The sequence below is a fragment of the Myxocyprinus asiaticus genome, chromosome 12 (genome assembly GCF_019703515.2).
Source record: "Myxocyprinus asiaticus isolate MX2 ecotype Aquarium Trade chromosome 12, UBuf_Myxa_2, whole genome shotgun sequence".
In the NCBI taxonomy this organism is placed as follows: Eukaryota; Metazoa; Chordata; class Actinopteri; order Cypriniformes; family Catostomidae; genus Myxocyprinus; species Myxocyprinus asiaticus.
The window spans coordinates 6,805,927-6,828,690 of NC_059355.1; the positions used below are offsets into that span (position 1 = coordinate 6,805,927).

A 22,764-nucleotide genomic window follows, 5' to 3' on the forward strand; every position below is an offset into this window, starting at 1 on the left:
CACTTTTTACTAAGCCGTTCAATCACAGTGGAGGAAGGGTGGGAAAAATACCACACCGATCAACCGTCACATCCTACTTGTACAATGACTGAACAACAATGGAGGAATTTGCTGGTCTCGGAGTATTCTATTCATGTCTGTACCAGATGACATTCCCGGACTACCACAATATTAATATGAAAAAATAATGCTTCAGCCTCATGCGCCCTCCCACCTGCCTCTCCTGTTATACCCTAGGGTTCGCACGAAGAGGCACGGCACGGCGGGGCCGCAAGGTCGAGCAAGATGACTTAAGCGCATGTTTTCCGATACGTTATGTGCGAGACGAGCTCCAACCTTCTGAAAGAGCGGGCGGCCTCGTCTCGTTCAGTGGTTCTGACGCTGGAGACAATGACTATGTCATGTCTCTCACTGCATCAGGCCAGTGGTCAATGGATGATGCTGCCGCCCCTTCCCCCAGTGAGGGAGAGGAACATGCACTTGCCACTAACTGGGAAATGCGCCACGTCCTTACAAGGGCGGTCGAAGAGCTTCACCTTGAGTGGTCTCCCCCTAACACAGTCTCGCCTCGATGAATGGTTCCTGCAGTCTGGATGCAATCAAACGGCAGCGTCCCGCAAATCTGCCCAATTCTTCCCCGAAGTTCATAACGAACTAAGTCCTGGCATGCGCCCCTCTAGGCGCGCTCGCGCAGTGATGCCATCCTCTTTAATGTGGATCACGGGGAAGAAAACGGTTATTCCCAATTACCCCCTGTGGAGGAGGTGGTAGCGGTACACCTCTGCCCAGCGCGTAACAGGACGTGGAAATCACGCCCCATACGTCCTTCCAAACAGTGTCAACAAATGTCCATACTGGTGGGAAAAGCTTACTCGGTGACAGAGCAAGCTGGAATAGCACTCCACGCAATGGCGTCGCGCCAGGTAGTTCAAGCCAAACTCCTCCAGGTAAATGGACGAGCACGGCTTCGATCCAGAGACATTCAAAGAGCTTCGCACCGCTTCAGACTTAGCGCTGCATGCCATGAAAGTCACTGCGCAGGCCATCGTCAAGTCCATGGGCAACCTGGCAGTTCTGGATTGACATATATGGCTTCGATGTGGTTCTCGCCCCTCTGAGACTGAGCAGCATACGCATCTTGAACTTCCTCGACGATTGGCTGTTACTGGTGCAATCAGAGGCTTTGTTATGCCAGCACAGAGACTTACTGCTTCAGCATCTAAACAGCTTGGGCCTCAATGTGAACTGGGCTGGGAGCAGAAGCAATGGCACACAAATGGCCGGCAAAATGCAAATATGCGTTTCCCCTGGTATGCCTGATTCACTCTGTCATATGCAAAGTCCGAGAGGACAAGGAAACAGTTCTATTAGTTGTGCTGAAATGGCCCAACCAGCCATGGTTTCTAGAAATGGAGATGCTGTACAGCTCACCATGGGAAATATCGCCACTCCCTTTAAGTATGGACTCCCCATCATTTACACAACCTCCTGCATACAGGCTGTTATAATTTACCATAAAGTCACAAGCACTTTCATTATAAATAAACTGTCTTCCCAACTGGGTTCATAAGGAGTTAATTCATGCTATATGACTATAGTTCATATATTGTTCTCCCCTCCTGGCCAACATGAGGATCACTCATTGTGACATGCTCATGTCCCATGAGACTGCGGCGTCATGTTCCTCTCTGGGAAGTTATGTTGTGTAGTGCGGCGTGATGGGATTCTGTTCCCCATATGCATTGCTACACAATGCCGAGTGTACGGAGTCGCAAGGGAACGTCTCGGGTATGTACGTAACCTCGGTTCCCTGAGACGAAGGGAACGAGACATTGCGATGCGCTCCTTGTTCTCAGTCAGATATTCTGAGGAAATGGTGTTTATTTCATAATTTCTGGCAATCACGACCATGCTGGAAGTGTCCTTGCTCAAATTGAGTACAGCCAAAAGTCAAAGAGATGGTAAGTCCAATCAAATCTGGTTTTCAGGTAGTGTTACAATTTGACTAAACCACAATCAATGCAGCTTTGATCAAAGCCTTGACTTGCTTTTATAATGTTCTTGACAATTAATCTTTCTGTCTCCCAGGAATTTCCCCTACTATTTCTATGAGATTAACTTCTGTATCCCTTGAACAGACAGTACTCTGACCATTATCATGCTTGACACTGTGTTGCTGTGTGGAAACTCAGATGACTTCCTTGATGAACAGACCCAGGCTCCCCGAAGCGGTGTTCTGGTCAACAGACAGCTGCTCTGGCTTCAGGAATGCTTGGCAAAATCTAAAGCTGACTATCTCTTGGTGGCTGGCCATTATCCGGTATGGTCCATATCGGAGCATGGCCCAACTGACTGTCTGCTGAAGAAATACAAGGCCACAGCATACCTGTGTGGCCATTATCACAACCTACAGGTTGGTTTTTGCCACTTTTCCCTCTTTTTGACCATTCATTTGTGGTTGGGGTTTTAAGACTTAATTGGGTCTCTGCATTTTGTGATCCATGCAGTACCAGTGGAGCTGGTAACTTCATGGATCCAGATTTGTTGCACTGCAACGGTGTTCCTCCAGGCTACCTCAAGTTCTTCAATGGTAATGTTGCCACATTGGGTGGCTTTGCCCACGTGGAGGTTAACAAGAAGCAGCTGCCCATTATCTTCATACAGGCCAGGGGAACCTCTCTTTACCAGGCTGTTCTTAAAAAGCATATTTCTAGAGAAGACTATGTTTAAAATTATTATCACAGTTTTAATGTGACTTTGGGCTAGTGACCAGTGTCTTTTTAGCTTCATGCTATAAGTCAGATGTGCTGTTAATAATAGCTGCACAAGTGGCAGGGACAATTTTTTTATTTTTTTTATTATAGAGGTGCTGCACACAGAATAAACTTAAGTATGACCCAGTCTTTTTGAGACATTTCTCCAGGAAAACCACATTTTGGCTCTAACAGATGTTGAGTCATTTAGATGAATGTATAGTTTAATTTAGAGTAATAGTTCTTAAAACATTGTGTAACTGTGAGCTTCATGATCTAATCTGTCCAATCCCAGCAATCACAATATCCTTGGCAGTCTGGATGCAGGCCGTAATCCTTCTGCACATGCTGTCCTCCATTCAATCTGGTGTAATCTAAATGGTTCTCTAAACCCTGGTTGAACAAATCCGCATAGTTGCTTACTGTATGTTGCCTGTTTAACTTCATCATTATTTGAAGCCTTGCAGAGGTATAAAATTAAGACCCAACAACCACGGTTTGTGTAAGGTATGTTTTCACTCCTAGTTCTTTCCAAACCATGTCGTACTGTATATTCATATGTAACTCTTTAAAACATTCATGATGCCTTTTTAAGTAGTTCAATTTTAATACATTTGGGTTCTTTCAAAATTATTTTGTCCTTTTGTATCGGTATCCTGCCATAACTTCTTGAAGGTTCTGAACTCTGAGGAGAGTGACCAGGTCAGGTTGCAGTTTTATGTGACTTGTTAGTATTAGTGTAATCATAAGCCTCCCACCTACAGGGTGATTTGTTACCAGGGGCATTAAACTACTACCGGTATGTAATAGGTTTAGTCGTGCTATTTTCAGTGCAAAATCCATCAAATTGTTTTGTAACCATTTCCGACCAACTCCTATCATGTTGAGCAACAGTTGGTCCCCATGTTTTTCATTGCAAAATATTGACTTAGTTTGATTCAGTCCTTGAAATCCACAAACAAATGAACAGTTTGACAATGTAAACAACAGAACAAATGCAAAAACAGGAATATTTTAAATGTAATCAAATAAATGTAATTTAAGTATGTATATATAAATTAATGTTTCATTTTCCAATAGGCAGGGTTAGGGAGTAACGGAATACATGTAACGGAATTACGTATTTAAAATACAAAATATAAGTAACTGTATTCCACTACAGTTACAGTATAAATCATTGGTAATTAGAATACAGTTACATTCAAAAAGTATTTTGATTACTGAAGAGATTACTTTGCATTTTATTGTCATTTGTTTCATTTAATATTTCGTCCTTTCAGATGGAAAACATTTATACATATAAATGATGCGATCCAAAGTGCATTTGAACAGCGGTGAAACACTTTCTTATGATGTGTTACATTCATACGATCAGACAGAGAAGTAAGTTTGAAGTAAGTTTGGAGCAGAAGAAATAGAAATAAACCTTGTGTAAATTGTCAGCTTTATGCTAAGCTAAAATGCTATTTCTAGCCATTTTACTTGCACATGTTACCAGGCACAATCATATTTTTTTTTTATCAAGAAAATTCAAGTTGGATCATAATTTCTTTTTTTCTAGTAAGACCTTTGATATTAGGGCAAAAATAATATTCTTGATGATCATTTTTGTAATGTTTTCCTGTAAAAATATATAAAAATCCTTAAAACAAGATCAATTTGATTTCTTGTTTTAGAAACAACACTGCATAAGATATTTAGGTTTTTCAGAGAATGTATTTTTAATGTGTGTATTCTGTCTTACTGTGTTTTTATAGTCAAAACATGTGAAAAAATCTACCAGTGCTGAAGAAGTAATCCAAAGTATTTAGAATACGTTACTGACCTTGAGTAATCTAATTGAATACATTACAAATTACATTTTACAGCATGTATTCTGTAATCTGTAGTGGAATGTATTCCAAAAGTAACCCTCCCAACCCTGCCAATAGGTGCCTGTGTTTCTTAAATTGCATATTTTTTGCACCTCTCTTTCTCTCTCTCATACATACAGTATATGTATATACAGTGTATATATATATAATGTATACACACACACACACAGGCGGCCAAAAGTTTGGAATAATGCACAGATTTAGCTTTTTCAGAAGGAAATTGGTACTTTAATTCACCAAAGTGGCATTCAACTGATCACAAAGTATAGTCCGGACATTACTGATGTAAAAAACAGCACCATCACTATTTGAAAAATGTCATTTTTGATCAAATCTAGACAGGCCCCATTTCCAGCAATCATCACTCCAACACCTTATCCTTGAGTAATCATGCAAAATTGCTAATTTGGTACTAGAAAATCACTTGCCATTATGTCAAACACAGCTGAAAGCTATTTGATTAGTTAAATGAAGCTTAACATTGTCTTTGTGTTTGTTTTTGAGTTGCCACAGTATGCAATAGACTGGCATGACTTAAGGTCAATATTAGGTCAAAAATGGCAAAAAAGAAACAGCTTTCTCTAGAAACTCGTCAATCAATCATTGTTTTGAGGAATGAAGGCTATACAATGCTTGAAATTGCCAAAAACCTGAAGATTTCATACAAAGGTGTACACTACAGTCTTCAAAGACAAAGGACAACTGGCTCTAACAAGGACGGAAAGAGATGTGGAAGGCCAGATGTACAACTAAACAAGAGGATAAGTACATCAGAGTCTCTAGTTTGAGAAATAGACACCTCACATGTCCTCAGCTGACAGCTTCATTGAATTCTACCCGCTCAACGCCAGTTTCATGTTCAACAGTAAAGAGAAGACTCAGGGGTGCAGGCCTTATGGGAAGAATTGCAAAGAAAAAAACACTTTTGAAACAGAAAAACTAAAAGAAAAGGTTAGAGTGGGCAAAGAAACACAGACATTGGATAACAGATAATTGGAAAAGAGTGTTATGGATCTTAACCCCATTGAGCTTTTGTGGGATCAGCTAGACTGTAAGGTGTGTGAGAAGTGCCCGACAAGACAGCCACATCTATGGCAAGTGCTACAGGAAGTGTGGGGTGAAATGTCACCTCAGTATCTGGACAAACTGACAGCGAGAATGCCAAGGATCTGCAAAACTGTCATTGCTACACATGAAGGATTTTTTGATGAGAACTCTTTGAAGCAGTTTAAGAAGTTCTGAACGTTTTTTTCAAATTGTAGTAGTAATTTTTCACATTATTAATGTCCTGACTATGCATTGCGATCAGCCACTTTGGTGAATAAAAGTACCAATTTCTTTCCATAAGAGCAAAATCTGTACATTATTCCAAACTGCCAGTTTGGCTGCCAGTGTACAGTATATATATATATATATGGTATATACAGATATATATATATATATATATAATATATACATACACACACACACACACGTCACACACACATACTGTAAGTTTGTTAAGTAATAAAGGTTAGCATGAGTTATCTAGCTAGTGCAAAATCACTTCCATCTAGTTCATGTTCCAGGTTCAATACAAGTTAAGCTCAATCAACAGCGTTTGTGGCATAATGTTGATTACCACAAAAACATTTACAACTTGTCCCTCGTTCATTAAAAAAAAAAAAGAAAAAATTGCATTTATAGTAAAGGCACTTATAATGAAATTGAATGGGGTCACTCCATAAACATTCAAATTCACACGATGTAAACATTGTATGTGATAATATGATTTTGGTGTCATAAAATCTTACAGTTTACCAGTGTTGCGTCCTCATCTATCACACTAAAACCATTCTGTGTTAACACAATGTTTACATCTTGTGGCTATACTTTTATGACCATGTGTATTTTGAAGTTTACAGACTGGCCCCATTCACTTCCATTGTAAGCGCATTAATGTAACCGCGGTTTTCGCTTCGATTTAAATAAATGAGGGACGAATTGAAAATATGTTTGTTATAATCAACATTATGCCACAAATGTTGTCAAATGAGCCTAACTTGCCTTTAACCCGGAACATGCCGTCAACAAGTTCAGCATGTTTATACTGAAAAGGTTTGTGAATATATGTTTCAGTTATTTTATAATCAAATAGAGGAACCCATAACATAGACAAAAATAAATAAAAATCCATCACTATATACAAGTTTCAGGTGTGAATTTCCATCTCTGATTCCCCCTGATAAGTTTAACTCTGTGCTCAGTCACAGGGCAGAAAGAGGAGTTTAATCTCATGTCATCCAACTAAACACTTTAACTCTGGCTTTGACCAGCCAGTTAGTTAACCGGATCTTCTAATAAAGGAAATACTCCACATAACACTGAAACAGGGGCAAGACACAGAGAAAATGAGTGTATTATGTAAATACACACACACACACACACACTACTGAAACATATGCAAAAGAGTTAACGGAACACTATAATGTTAGAAAAGGTTCTGTGCCAGTGGTTAATATACCTTAGCAATTACACCTTGGATTCCAGATCCGAAAATCCAATGCAGTGTCACTGGCCTATCAAATTTAAACAGACAAGAATATAGTATAACTTGTCATGTCATATGCAAAAAGAGGCTATATGCTGGTTCTGAGGATGTATTTTGGCTTCAGGAAGAAGGCTGCCACTGGCACAATCCTGAGTTGGCACAATCCTACAGACATGATCGTGCAGTCTCTCTCCCTGTCCCTATGTAACCGAGCAAACGTGCCGAGGTAATGCGGCTTGGACTGACACAGCTCCCTGCTTATTGAGTTTGGTTAAGGTCAGCACTTATTATGAGGACATGCCATTCATCATTACATGCTACAAAAGGCCCAGCTTTTGCATAGTCAAATAGAAAGGGTGGTAAATACAAACAAAACACCAAGAAACAAAGGGTTGATTTGATCTACATAATGCATTTAAAGCTCCGTTTAATATCTGTATAAACAAAAATAAAAGTAGTTTCTTAAAGAAATAGTTTACCCAAAAATGAACACTGTCATTATTTACTCACCCTCATGTCACCCCAAATCCATAAGCACTTTTCAGGAATGTTTCAAGCTCAAAAAAAAAAAGAAAGAAAGAAAAAAGACATAAAACACTATATAAGCAGCATGAAAGTAGTCCATATGACCCAAGACCAAAATTGCATTCGTTATTCCCTGATCATCTTTTCCTTGTTAGGCTTGATGTCAGTGATGTGATGGTCATGAGATGCGCTGATGTTCGATGTCATTGACATCCAACCTGTGCCATAGGTGCCATATTTGAGAGCTACAGCAGAGGAGACAATTATCAGTAAATATTGACTTAAATTTCAGTCTCTTCCTCACACAAAGCTATCATATGGCTTCAGAAGACTCCGAATATAGAACACAAGTTGTCTGGGCTACTTTTATGATACTTTCGTGGTGCTTTTATGGTGTTTTTTTTCTCCTATTCTGAGCTTAACAAATTTGGTCACAATGAACTGTGCAAAGATTCTTCAAAAATTCTCAGTTTGTGTTTCATTGAAAAAACAAAGAGTAAACATGTTTGGAACTACATGAGGGTGAGTAAATTATAACAGAATTTTCATTGTTGTGTAAAAGAGTCCTATTCCTTTAAGACTACTGCTTGATGCAGTCTTACTGTGAAAGGGTGTAAAACTAAGTCTTTGCTTAGAGTTATCAGTCCCATCTCTTCTTTCATAAAATAATGCGTTTGAGAAAGTACAGCTTTGTCCTGTAGTTAGGGAAAGACATAGGCCTCTTGTGCTGTCTTATTGGGGCTCTTGGTTTCCCCAGGCTGTGATTGGGGGAGTGCAGGGCTGTTGGGCACACTGTGAGAGGTGGAAGATGGGAAGAAGTGAGGGATGAAAGGCATGACACCTAGAAGAGGGCTGGCTTGTGGGCTGTGCTTCGGAGAAAGTGGGATGACCACGTCATCCTGATCCCACACATGGAAGGCATTGGGGTGAGAGTATGTGAGTTCGGGAGGCATGTGGACGATGCTGTCTCCACCTGCTTCACTGTTTGCTTTTAAGATCTCCTCTTCTGGACCCAAAGCCCAGTCTAAAGACACACAGAATGTATAAAGATGACAGCTAGAGTGTATTAGCATAAATTAAAAAATTTACAAGTCAAATTTCACACAAAAATCAAAGGAAATTATTTTTGTAATTATTATTATTTTTTTTATTTTTTTTGCATGAATAAAATGAAGTCTATTTTAGGAACATCAAGATTCTTTGCATTGTAACATTATTTTCATGACAATTAAACTTTCCCCCAATCTTCTCATTACCATAAAATGTCCATTCGTTAACATTATTTTATGCATTATCATGTCATTTTTTACAGCATTTATTACTGTTTGTTAATGTAAGTTTACAAAAATACAATTGTTCATTGTTAGTCCATAGTGCATTAACTAATGTTAACATATACAACTTTTGACTTTAAAAATGTATTAGTAGGCCTATGTGTTGAAATTAACATTAACAAAGATTAATTCATGCTGTAAAAGTATTGTTCATTGTTAGTTCATGTTAACTAATGTTGTTTACTAATGTTTACATATGGAACCTTATTGTAAAGTGTTACTGTAATTCCCATCATTCTCAATTGTGATTCTCATAGATATGTATTACTGTAATATAATAATATAATATAATAAATAATAAAATACCTACAAAGAATAATGTAATACAATGATTACAATTTATGATTTATATAATGCAAAAAAGAAATTCGCATTAGAGTAAGGAGAATTAATTTTTTTAATTAGACCATTATTTTTTATGCCAATTCTCATTAGATTCTAATGAATGAAACAGGCTTATAATAAAAATATAATAAATAATTAAAACATAAACTATGAACATGTTCCACTAATGTTTGACAACCAGAAAGTGTCCAAATATATATTTTTTGTCTTATTTTTATTTTATTTCTATATATTTTTATTTTTTACAATTTTAGCATTTAAACCCAACACTTCTTTTTATGTTTTGCCTGAAAAGTGTGCTTTTGTTAATTATTAATTATATATATATATATATATATATATATATATATATATATATATATGGCACAATAGGTTGAATGTTTTATTACATACAATTTATATATGTGGCTTAACTTAAGTATCCAAATGCCTTTTGGGGTCACTAGTTTCATGCTGTTATGTTGGTCCCCACTTGGCTGTTTAACAGCCTTGCTATTTCACTGGTTTAACCACCAAGACCTACTTGGTCGACCACCTTCACTTACAAAGTTTTCCTGTTGAAGAGTCTGGCTGTGGACCAGCATCACACCAGCACTTACCAGCCCTCAAGTGCATGATCTAAGCTGCTTTTTTTTATTTATTTTTTTTTTATTATTATTTATTTATTTCTTTAATGCGTCATATCATTACTAGTAATAATAATATAATAATAATAAAAAAAAGATTTACCTAAGATGTCATGAGCGAGGTCTCTAATTAAATGTCCCACAATGGCATAAGCGACCGCGACCACCACTACGGTGGCCATCATCAGGTAAAGCACAGCTCTGGGGAGCTGGATGAGATCTCGTGGTGGAGGTTTGTATTCCTTATACAGCGGAGACTCATAAATCGCAAACTGGTAGTCACGGTTTCCAGAGATGGACTCGTTGAATCGGCTGGTATTAAAAGGCTCCATTCTTGACCACTGTTTGTAATTACACAAAGTACTTTGCAAAGGTGTCCTGCTTTACTTAAAAGTAGTTTATCCCAACTGTGTGTGTTACCGAGAATTTTTCGTTATTTCAGCGTCGTATCTGAGAATAGACAACTTGTATAGCGCATTTCCTCGGTGCCTCGTGTAAAAAAAAAAAAATTATATAAATATATTAAAACGTCAAATTTGTACTCCCAAAACTTGATGGCATAAAACAAATCGCATAGATGATATTTGAATACCAGCTACGCTGTCTTCGCATTGTTTTGTTTAGATGGTAAGTGGTAGAAGCTTGAGAGCCTCACACCATCTGACGGTAATGATCTTTTCTCGGACAGCGAGATGATTGGTGGATTCTTCGCGTCATCACTTTTCACGGGTCACACGAGTCACCTCACGTCACCGATCATTTTAGGTCAACGAGAAATCAAGCCGACCTGCTGCTCTGATCTGAAGGTTATCTAGCAATCAAAAGCTGCCTATTTATTTATTTATTTATTATTTTATTATTTTTTTGTAGCACTTTACAATAAGTTTCCTTTTGTTATCATTATATGCTCATTGACCCCACCCATGGGTTTGACATTACTTTGCTTAAATGAGTTCACATTTACTATATAGTGAACAATTGCATTTTATTAACTAACATAAAAAAGATTAATAAATGTTGCAAATATACTGTTCATTGTTTATTCGTGGTACCTTATGCATTAACTAATGTTAACGAATGGAACCTTATTGTGAAGTGTTACTTTTATAAAGCCAAACAATCATGTAATTCAGAATGAAGGCACATAAATCACATAATGCTGAAGTTCACTTTATTTCCAAAGCAACTCAGTAAATACAATTTACAAGAGCTTAGCAATCATTAAACATGATCAGTGAATCAGACTGTTTTTCTAAAGCGCAGTGTTTACAGCAACTATAACCCTGCTTTGAATTAATGTACTCTGTTTTAGTTTTATTACTGTTTTCATCCACCTTATAATGGATTTTTTTTGTTGTTTTTTTTTGGTAACATGACAACTTTACCCAGTATTCTTTAGAGATAATCTTTCCCTTTATGGACTGTATTTCTAAAATGCAATGTTTTCAACAGTATTATGAACCTGCTATGAATTAACTTGACTATTAAAATGTATATATTTTTTTAGTTTTTATCACTTTTGTAGTCAACCTACCATTGAAATCTGTGGATTTGATTTTAAACGGAAAAAAGTTTTTACCAAAAGAACATTAAACATTTCATAATGTCATTTTCTTTGTAACATGGTACGTTAACATGTTAAACTAGTACCCTGAAGAGATTATCTTTGCCTTTGTAGTTTTGGATGTGAACACAGAGCAGAGTTTGGACCCATGCAGACATTTCTTTAATATTTTCACGAGGTTTGTTGGCAAACAGAGGCATTCATGGATGGATGTTGGAAGAGAGCATCTCACTAGGAAAAGTCCATTACACTCTTGTTCAAAATGAAATATGTTTAATTTCCAGCAGTGAAAGACTGGAGTCCAGTGATGGCTCTGCCCAAGATCAAAGCATGGATGTCACAAGTGCCTGTGAAATGAAAAGAGAAAATTGTGGTACATTACAATTCTTACAATTTATACACACCATGCTAAAGGAACAGCCTCTTCAACAGTGTTTTAAGGAATAATTCACCCAAAAATGGGCAGGGAGGAGAAAGAAATGAAAGAAGAGGGATAAAGGAAAGGAAAAGAATGAATAAACTGTATTTGCACAACACCTCAGTAGGTGGCGATATGCACAAAGAATGTGAATCCTGAACGCGTCAAGGTGCATCAGAGGGTTGGTCGAAAGTGGAGATTTATATTAAAAAAAGGACTTTAATATCGATCTGTTTCTCACCCACACCTATCATATCGCTTCTGAAGACATGGATCTAACCACTGGAGTGGTATGGATTCTTTTTATGTAGGGATACACCGATTAATTGGCCACCGATATTTATCGGCTAATTATTGACCAAATTAAAACCATTGGCAAATCAGTTTTAAGCATGAAAACACCAATATGAATAACCGATGGTTAATTTATAATTAATTAACACACTTTGTAAAAACTCTTTGAATTCAAATGCACAATCCAGAAATAATAATGGCCACAGAATGTAGAAGGGTTGGTACTCCTAAGAACATGTAATATTTAATTTGTATTGTTTTCTCATTCTCACATTAATGAGGAAAAACCATTGTTACAGACGTGGCAGTTGCAAAAGAGACCCTTTTCTATATATGATGAGGAAAAACCATCCAAAACGCTTTGAAACTAGCAAACTTTGACTTCTTAGACATTGGTATGGTATCCATTAAGGCTGCAGGATTGATTGAGTTAAGACTGAAATCGCAATATGGTCTTGCACGATTAAAAAAGATTGAAAGGCTGCGTTTAAATAAAGACTGCAATCAGAGCTTCAGTCAGCATTGTGTAAGCAAGCGGCGCCCTCTAACGGTCTGGACGTCATTATCCATTATGCCACGATATCTTAAAAGGGCGTTTTGTTCCTTTGGTAACTTTTTATTTTTCCATGATGTGGCTGACATTTCCGTGGAATTCCGCAACATATGCATAATATGAATTTGTGGTGTTTTATTATATACAGTACAAACATGTAAAATGTGAGTTCTGTTGTTTTGAACTGCATAAACAGTTATTATAAAACAACCTTTTTTCACATCATTCATCATAGTTTTTTTTTTTTTCCAATTTTGTTTTATTTTCTCTTTTTGTTTCATTGTGGCTCTCTTTTACATTTACATGGCCTGCCATGTGTTAATCCATGTTCAATGGAAATTTGTTATTGTTCGAATAAAAGCTTTTGTACCTCTTTGTAAATATTTAAAACATAATTCCTGAGCAAAACAGTGATCTGATGACAAAATAAGGTAAGTGGCAAAATAATGGCATTGGTATCGGGCAATATTCTTTTGTTAAAATCGATATCATAATGGCCAAAAATGTTTACGTCGGTGCATTCCTATTTTTATGCTGCCTTTATGTGCTTTTGGAGCTTCCAAATTTTTGTCACTCACAATTTACTTGCATCGAATGTGCTTAAAGAGCTGAAATATTCTTCTAAAAATCTTTCTGTTCTGCAGAAGAAAAGAAGTCACATCTGGGATGGTATGAGGGTGAGTAAATGATGGGAGAATTTTCACTTTTGGCTGAGCCCTTTAAGCAAAATTATTATTATCACTGTTGTCATAACCAAACACCTTCCATGGCTGTGCAAGCAAATTGATCCTCAAAGTGAAGCCTAAACTGACCTCTGCTGGCCAAATGTCTAACTTACAATTTGTAAACCTTCTTGCCTTTCAGCTTCCAGGTTCATGACATGGCGTATGATGTGATACTCCTCTGCTATGCCATTTCCTCCCAGCATGTCTCTGGCCTGCCTGGCGATGTCCAGGGCCTTACCACACGAGTTCCTCTTCAGCATGGAGATCATTTCTGGTGTGTATCTGTTAAAGAGACGTGTTCGAAAGTGTAGTGAGCTACATAATTCTTTTTAAATATTTGAGCTATGGTGTATTCAAATTAGATTAATTAGCCCTATAAGGCAATGGACTGTCATAATTAAAATGCTCTAAGCTCTGAACTCTTCTTAATGTTTTAAACTGCTTGTAAAACATTTAACCAGATGAATTTTACACAAAGCTGAGAAAACTGACAGCAATTTGTTAATGACTCACTTCTTTTTGTCTATGAGTCTGCCCAGCTGTAAACAGGACTGCAGTCCAATCGTAATCTCCGTTAGCTTGTCTGCCATCTTCTTCTGCATGAGATGGTTTCTTGCCAGAGGGACTCCAGACTGGATTCTGCATTGCAAAAGTCATTCAAATATATGTATCGTTGCACAAAACGAATGGATTCTTATGCTATCTGTACACAAGTCATGTAGAAATGTAATTTAAAAAGACATTTCCTCCACAACACTACAAATACTTTAAAAATAATAATTTTATGAATTTTTGAACAAGATGATGACATCATTGCTTACCTGTCTAAGGTGTACTGTCAGGCAGCGTGGAAGCAGAATTCAGCAGCACCAAGTTCGCCCCATGCAATGCCATAACGGGCATTACTCAAGCACCCAAAGGGACCCTACAGAAATTCAGCACGTAGACCAACAACAATAAACTGATAAAATATGTAAAGAGGTTACTTATAATTTCAGTGATTTGATCAGTTATTGGACCATTTCAAATCCCCCTTCTAATAGCATTCTCTCATAAAGAGCGTTCACACAAAACCAGCTCTTAATGTAAAAAAAGCGAAATGGAGTGAACTATAAGGCGCATTAAAACTCCTATTCACTGTTGCTAATGTACACACTCAATTCACATGAGATGCATATCCTACCTCCAAATTCATCTGACTGACTTTGAAACAACTGTCATTGATTTGCTACTGTGTGTGTCAAAAGTTCAACTATTGTTAAAGGGATAGTTCACCCAAAAAGGAAAATTCTCTTATCATTTACTCACCCTCATGCCATCCCAGATGTGTATGACTTTCTTTCTTCAGCAGAACACAAACGAATATTTTTATAGGAATATCTCAGCTCTTTAGGTCCATTCAGTGCAAGTGAATGGTGATCAGATATTTGTAGCTCCAAAAATCACATAAAGGAAACAATAAAGTAATCCATATGACTCCAGTGTTAGAATCCATAGAAGCAATATGATAGGTGTGGGTGAGAAACAGAACAATATTTAAGTAATTTTTTTACTCTAAATCTCCACTTTAACTTTCACTTTCAGATTTGAAAGTGAAACTAAACAGGCACCACATGGGACTTTCAGATGTAAAAGTGAAAGTGGAGATTTAGAGTAAAAAATGACTTAAATATTGATCTGTTTCTCACCCACACCTATTCGCTTCTGAATATATGGATTTAAACACTGGATTACTTTTATGCTGCCTTTATGTTATTTTTGCAGCTTCAAAGTTTTAGTCACCATTCACTTGCATTGTATGGACCTACAAAGATGAGATATTCTTCTTAAAATCTTTGTTTGTGTTCTGCTGACGAAAGAAAGTCATACACATCTGGGATGGCATGAGGGTGAGTAAATGATGAGAGAATTTTCATTTTTGTGTGAACTATCCCTTTAATTTGATGCAGTATCTTCAAATTGCAGTGCTCATGGTGCAAGTCACTGAAAATACAGTGAGACATGGCACAATGGCCAAAGACATCATATGTACACAGACAAACACTTTTTAAAATTGTGCATACGGAACACAGTGCAAACTCCCCCTTTCTCTGATTCCAGCAAACCATGTTGCATGTGATCATTTGTATGTGAAATTAGGCTCACTCTCTCCTTATTTAATCTAACCTAAAACTAGAGTTTGTATGTGCATGACGGGCTGAATATTCTAGTAATACTAAAGACTGGACTCTATAATATATAAAAGTAACAAACATACTCACACCAAGGCCAGACACATGGGGTAGCAGGTTTTCCTCTGGCATTTCAACCTCATCCTTTAGAATCGTCCCAGTGGCCGAGGCCCTGAGGGAGAACTTGCCTTCAATCTTAGTGGTGGACAGCCCCTTCATTCCCCACTCGAGGATAAACCCTCTCACTTTGCCATCCTTACATTTCGCCCACACCACACAGACATCAGCGTATGGGGAGTTAGTGATCCTGGTCAGAGGAAGAGTATTGGTATGCACCACTATTAACTATTAACACTGATCTATGCAATGTGTTTTTACACTTTTCACATTTATTTCATTTGGATATCTTGGATCTGATCTGCTCTGACAGTCAATATAGATCTTGAATCAGCTCCAGCGGACGTCTCGCCCCAGGTCACAGGTGTTCTGTGGATGATCTTTATATTCAATTATCTTTATATTCTACATGATTCATCTACTGACTTCATGTTGTATGTTTAAGTAAACAGATGGCCAACAGAATCCTGGGTGCCCTTAATACGACAAGAGACAAACACCCTGTAGAGGGTGAAGTTACACAATCTAAATATGGACATGTACACAGCATTCAGATGATGTCTCTTACATAAGAAACTGTCCCATGATCTAACCTTCACATCATTTTTTTTTTAAAACCTCCATGGGACATTTTGTGTAGCTTTACTGTGCTGAGGACTCAATGAATCCTGTTTCCACAATGAATGTTGTACTTTGAAAATCATGTGTCATGATACACTTCCTATCATGCTCTGTTTATTGTATCTTTTTAAAAGAATAGTTCACCTAAAAATTCTCTCATCATTTACTCACCTTCATGCCATTTCACATGTGTAAGACTTTCTATTTTCTACTGAACATTTTTAGAAGAATATTTCAGCTCTGTAGGTCCATGCAATGCAAGTGAATAGTGGCCAGAACTTTGGAGCTCCAAAAAGCACGTAAGGCAGCGTAAAAGTAATCCATACAAGTCTAGTGGTTAAATCCATGTCTTCAGAAGCTATATGATAGATGTGGGTAAGAAACAGATAAAATGTGAAGTACTTTTTTTGTGGATTTTTTCCCCTTTTTCTCCCAATTTGGAATGCCCAATTTCCAATGTGCTTTTAAGTCCTCGTGGTCACATAGTGATTAGCCTCAATCCGGGTGGCGGAAGATGAATCTCAGTTGCCTCCACGTCTGAGACCGTCAACCCGCGCATCTTATCACGTGGCTTGTTGAGTGCATTGCCACGGAGACATAGCACGTGTAGAGGCGCCATCCACCGCAGCATCCACACTCAACTCACCACGCGCCCCACTGAGAATGCACCACATTATAGCGACCACGAGGAGGTTACCCCATGTGACTACCCTCCCTAGCAACCGGGCCAATTTGGTTGCTTAGGAGACCTGGCTGGAGTCATTCAGCATGCCCTGGGATTTGAACTAGCGAACTAGCGAACTCCAGGGGTGGTAGCCAGCGTCTTTTACCACTGAGCTACCCAGGCCCCTAATATGAAGTACTTTTTACTATAAATCTCCACCTTTGACAAGCCCTGACCAGTAGGTGGCGATATGCAGGAAGAATGTGAATCGCCAAAAACAAAAAGAAGTGAAGGTGGAGATTTCTAGTAAAAAAGGACATAAATATTGATCTGTTTCTCACCCACACCTATCATTTCACTTCTAAATATATGGATATAACAACTGGAGTCATATGGATTACTTTTATACTGCCTTTACTGTATATGAATTTTGCAACTTCAAAGTTTTGGTCACCATTCACTTGAATTGTGAGGACCTGCAAAGCTGAGATATTCAAAAAATCTTCGTTTGTGTTCAACAGAAAAAAAAAAGTCATACACATCAAGGATGACATGAAGGTGAGTAAAAGATAAGGGAATTTTTATTTTTGAGTGAACTATTTCTTTAAGGGTGCTTTTAAACTAGCACTCTTGGTGCAACCCGAGACTGTTTGATGTCAGAGTTTGGTTCGTTTGGTTGTTGTCGAAGCCCTTTTCCGAACTCGGGTGTGCACCAACAAACCACGGTGTTACTCAAGTTGATGATGCAATCATACTGCAGTTCGGACCCAAATAAGACAATGTGAACAGAAATCAGAAGAAGTAGGGGATGGGGGGATTTATCGATCTCAGGTTCAAAACAAACAATCTAACCAAGCATGAAAACACTCTGAATAGCACATTGCAGTCTGCACAAATTGCTATACTTTCATATTGTGATAATCGTAGGTACCGTATTGTCACATAAGTGTCAGAAGTTCTTTTAGAAACTACTTGGATTTTTGAGAGAGTTCAAGTTAAGACTCCTGACTTAAACAAAACTGTTCAGTAGCACTTACCATGTTTTCGCCCCACTGATGGTATAAGTACCGCTGGAGGGGTTGTATTTGGTCTCCATGCTGCCAGGGTCACTTCCATGATTTGGTTCTGTAAGTCCAAAACAGCCCAGAATCTCTCCACAAACTGAGCAGGAAAAAAAATTATTAAGAGACTGTAAATACTGTGTATATATATACTGTGTTATATAATTATTACATAGTGCAGAGTTCCACACATTTTTACCAGTCGATTTCCATAACTCTCCCAGTTGTTCATCATTACATTTTTTTTTAAAAATCATTTCTCACAAAGAGCAACTTCATGCCAATGAAATGTTTTAGAGCTGAATATATCTTGAAAACTTTATATTAACTACAGATATTACTATTTTAAAGTGTGTATTAAAGGTGCACTCAGAATTTTAAAAGTTTTTTCCTAAAGAAATTATTTTTAATTTGAAACGCAGGTATAAATAAAATCTTGACCACTCACACGAGATGAAGACACAAGTCATATCAGTAACCTTATAAAAGCTGTTTTATTTTTTATGGAGAGGGTCCCCTCATGGGGGCTGCCATGTTAGAAGAATCACATGACCAGTCAAATACTGCTCACTTAAATTCAGTTACTGGAAACTTTCACTCATGGATTAAATTAATCATGGCTGACTGTGAATAGTGAATTTCTACAACGGCATCTGTAACTTAAAAATTTGAAAAATACACAAACATGCACATTAAACTAACCCAGTTTCGGCAGGTACTTCTGTTTCTGTGCTTCTGTTCCATATGCATTGATAGGATGCATGGCCAGTGAGGACTGGACACTCATAACTGAACAGAATCCACAGTCCAATCTCTCCACCTCCTTCACGATCAGACTGTATGCCACATAACTGGTGCCTGCGCAGCCATATCCTTCAACACATAACAGAGCACTTAAGGACAACATAATCAAACTTTTCTAGTCTCAAAGGGCCCACTTTCAATATTAAATTTTACCTTGAATGGTAGGCCCAAGGAGGCCAAGCTCTCCCATCTCATTCACAATCTACTGATGGAAATCTGGAAACCGAGAGCCACAGATGAAAACCTGTTTTGAATTGATCCTGTGGCTTATTTTAATAGCTATTCCTATCTCTCAGGTAGGTCCTTCAAGGTAGCCTGGAGAGGAGAGGTATCCAAGCCACATCATCTACTTACTGGGGTACCTCAGGGATCAGTGCTTGGGCCACATCTCTTCTCTATATACACAACATCACTGGGACCCATCATTCAGGCACACGGTTTCTCTTACCACTGCTACGCTGATGACACACAGCTCTACTTGTCTTTCCAGCCCAATGACACCATAGTGACTGCTCGAATCTCTGCCTGCCTGGCAGACATCTCGGCCTGGATGAAGGAACACCACCTGCAACTCAACCCAGCCAAGACCGAACTCCTTGTCTTTCCAGCCAACCCTGCTGTTGAACACAACATCACCGTGCAGCTGGGTGCAACTACAGTAACGCCTTCCAAAATGGTCAGAAATCTAGTGGTAACCATCGACAACAGACTAAATTTCACAGACCACATCTCAAAGACTGCAAGATCATGTAGATTTACACTCTACAATATCAGGAAGTAAGACTATTCCTCTTTGAACATGCCACACAACTTCTTGTTCAGTCACTTGTCATAACTAGACTGGACTACTGTAACGCTCTCATTGCAGGCCTCCCTGCATGTGCAATTAGACCCCTGAAAATGATCCAGAATGCAGCAGCACGTCTGGTCTTTAATCAACCAAAGAGAGCGCATATTACACCACTCCTTGTCTCTCTTCACTGGCTGCCGGTTTGTTCACGTATCAAATTCATGGCTCTGATGCTGGCATACAGAACAGTCACTGGGTCTGCTCCAGCATACTTAAAATCATTTCTGCAGAGCTACACGCCCACTAGAAGCCTGCGGTCGGCTAAGCCTTGTCGTACCAACACAAAGAGGCACCAAAACACTTTCCTGGACTTTCGGCTTTATCATACCACGTTGGTGGAATGACCTTCCCAACTCCATCCGTGAAGCTGACTCACATTCTGTCTTCAAAAAACGACTAAAAACACACATTTTCCATGAGCACTTAACCAGTCAATTATATAAAAAAAATGTAATAAAAAAAATTTGTTAACTTTAATCTGTTTTGAATACTATTATGATGCTAGTGAAACTTTGTAATGCAGCACTTTTTCGTACCACTGTCTCCTTAAGATGATTCGCTTATGTTTTCCTCTTTTGTAAGTCGCTTTGGATAAAAGTGTCTGCCAAATGAATAAATGTAAAATGTAAATGCAATTAATATAATAAATAATAAATAGCAACTCACGTTTGTTCCTGTTGGCCATGAGGATACGGGGCCTGAGTTTCTCCTGGCAGTAGGTGCGGAAAATGTCTCTGATCATGATCTCCTCCTCTGTCAGCTGCCCCTCCAGATCCAACACATCACGCCAGTTAAAATGCACCTTAGCTAAAGTTCGGAAATCCGTTATTATTTACAGGTGAAGTACAGTACGTGCTGCCAAAATTTAAGGTTTTTTTCACTTGCTCCTCTGCCTCTGGAAAATAGGACAATTTGGGATATGGTTATTAGCTTTGAAAATTGACTTTTTTTTTTTGGACTCAGATAATTAAAAAACTATACTCTGTTTTAGACAGACAAGCATGTTACACCACAATAAATGTGCCAGTTAACTATTGTCCTGCTTTTTCCAATATAATCAAGTTATGGTTACGTTCCAGTTACTTTAGATTGTAAAATAGTGATCGTAACTTGTTGTGCAGCCCTGGGCCCTCGACACAGAAATCAGAGAACATCTCTGTGAATTTACCAGCAAAAAACCTGAAAAAATTTACAATATCTCTTATTCAGACATGCACACTCATCTCTCACACTCATAAAACAATTACAATATTATTATACTGTTATAATATTATTAGTAGTCCTACTTACAGTGTAGTAATATCCTACACTATAATACAGCCATAATACAAAACTAATCAACATACTAGACTAGTGCCAGACTTATTTTATTTATTTATTTCACCTTTTTTATTTGATAGATAAAATCACTTTCATTTTTTATACTTCCCTGTCTAACCTGAATGTCTTGTTGGATGACGTGTTTTATGAAACTATAGTTTCATAAATGATTTGACACCATTTTGTATGCTACACGAAACACTAAATGTGCTTCAAAACTTTTGTTATAAATGTCATTATTTTTGTTGATTCATAAATACGGTAAAATCGAATTGTGTTCATTTTTGTCTTGTCCTTTACTGAAACTTTATTTGCAGTATTATTATGTATAGCCTATGCTTACTCAATTGCAGTTACGAGACGTATCCTAATATGCAACTCTTTAATACGGAGGCTCTGAACCGCATGGTGGAAAAAAATTAAATAAAAATTTCTTTCTTCAAAAAATTTCACATCAAAAAGATGAGTGCATCATTATGAAGGTAGCTATTTAGGAAATTATATTCCAAGACCATGGAAACTTTCACCAGGAGGCAGTAGAAATCTACTGCATTGCATACAAAAGTGTTTTCAGCAAAGTTTTGATCATGTTGGTGATGTAAAGGCTTTAGAAAGTCGTGTATCAAATATGATATGCAACAAAGGGTTAAAGAGTGGCTCAAAAAAGTATAATTTGAAACAGTAATGCAAAAGGGTCCTAGAACAGGTCTGGGGGCCCTCATAGTCAAAGGGCCCTATTTAGAGGGCTTTGTATAAGCTGTGGGGCCCACATATTCAAGCGTATATTAAACATATGATTTCAAAGGCTGCGAGACCTTACAGCCCAGGGCCCCACCAACCCCCCACCCGGGCCCCTGGTAGTCAAGGGCCCCTGGGCACTGGCCCCATTGGCCTGGTCCGTAATACACCTATGACTAACAGAGGGAGCTGTGAATGTACAGTTACTCTGAATTTACTCCTGACAAACATTTGAATGGGATTTTTATTTCGTTGTTGCATATCCATAGTTAAATATCCGTAATAATTTGTGTCCAGTGTTGTCTTGTGTTTAAACATGTCTATTAGCCAATTTATCCAGAAAATTTGCCCTGTTGCCCCAAACCTATTTACAGAAAGTGAATATATTCATTTTATATAAGAGGCATTTAGTGAAAACTAATGGGGGGAAAAAATGTCTAGAAAATTGCAAACATATAATACAGATACTTTAGTCCTTTTTATTTTTATTTAATTATTTGTTTATAATATGTATTTTTATTTTGCAAAATTATTTGGTAAAGGGGGAATTTCAGGCAGAGCAAGAAACTGCACAACTTTGTCATCGGGTGTGAAATGTGATAATGTTTATTACATTAATCATGAGAATTAGAGAGTATCAGATTTGCTACGCAATTTCAATACGTTCTTCTAATTGGTATTTCTAGGAACCGTCCTAGTTTTACATTGAAGTGCATGAATATTTTCTAACCACAGTCAAAGACTGTTAGAAACTGCATGTTTTCCTCATTGGCTAAATACTAAAACAAGTTCTCATCATAAGTGGGACCTCATTAAAATCGAACATCATTAGTGATTAAATATCATTGTTAAATGATCCACTGGTCTGTCATTCTAG

At 37.8% G+C, this 22,764-nt stretch overlaps 1 pseudogene; it reads right to left on the reverse strand.

Annotated features, from left to right (window-relative positions):
• Nucleotides 1-11,824: 11,824 nt before the first annotated feature.
• LOC127449536 (glutaryl-CoA dehydrogenase, mitochondrial-like) lies at nt 11,825-22,645 on the reverse strand (annotated as a pseudogene).
• Between the last annotated feature and the right edge of the window lie 119 nt (nt 22,646-22,764).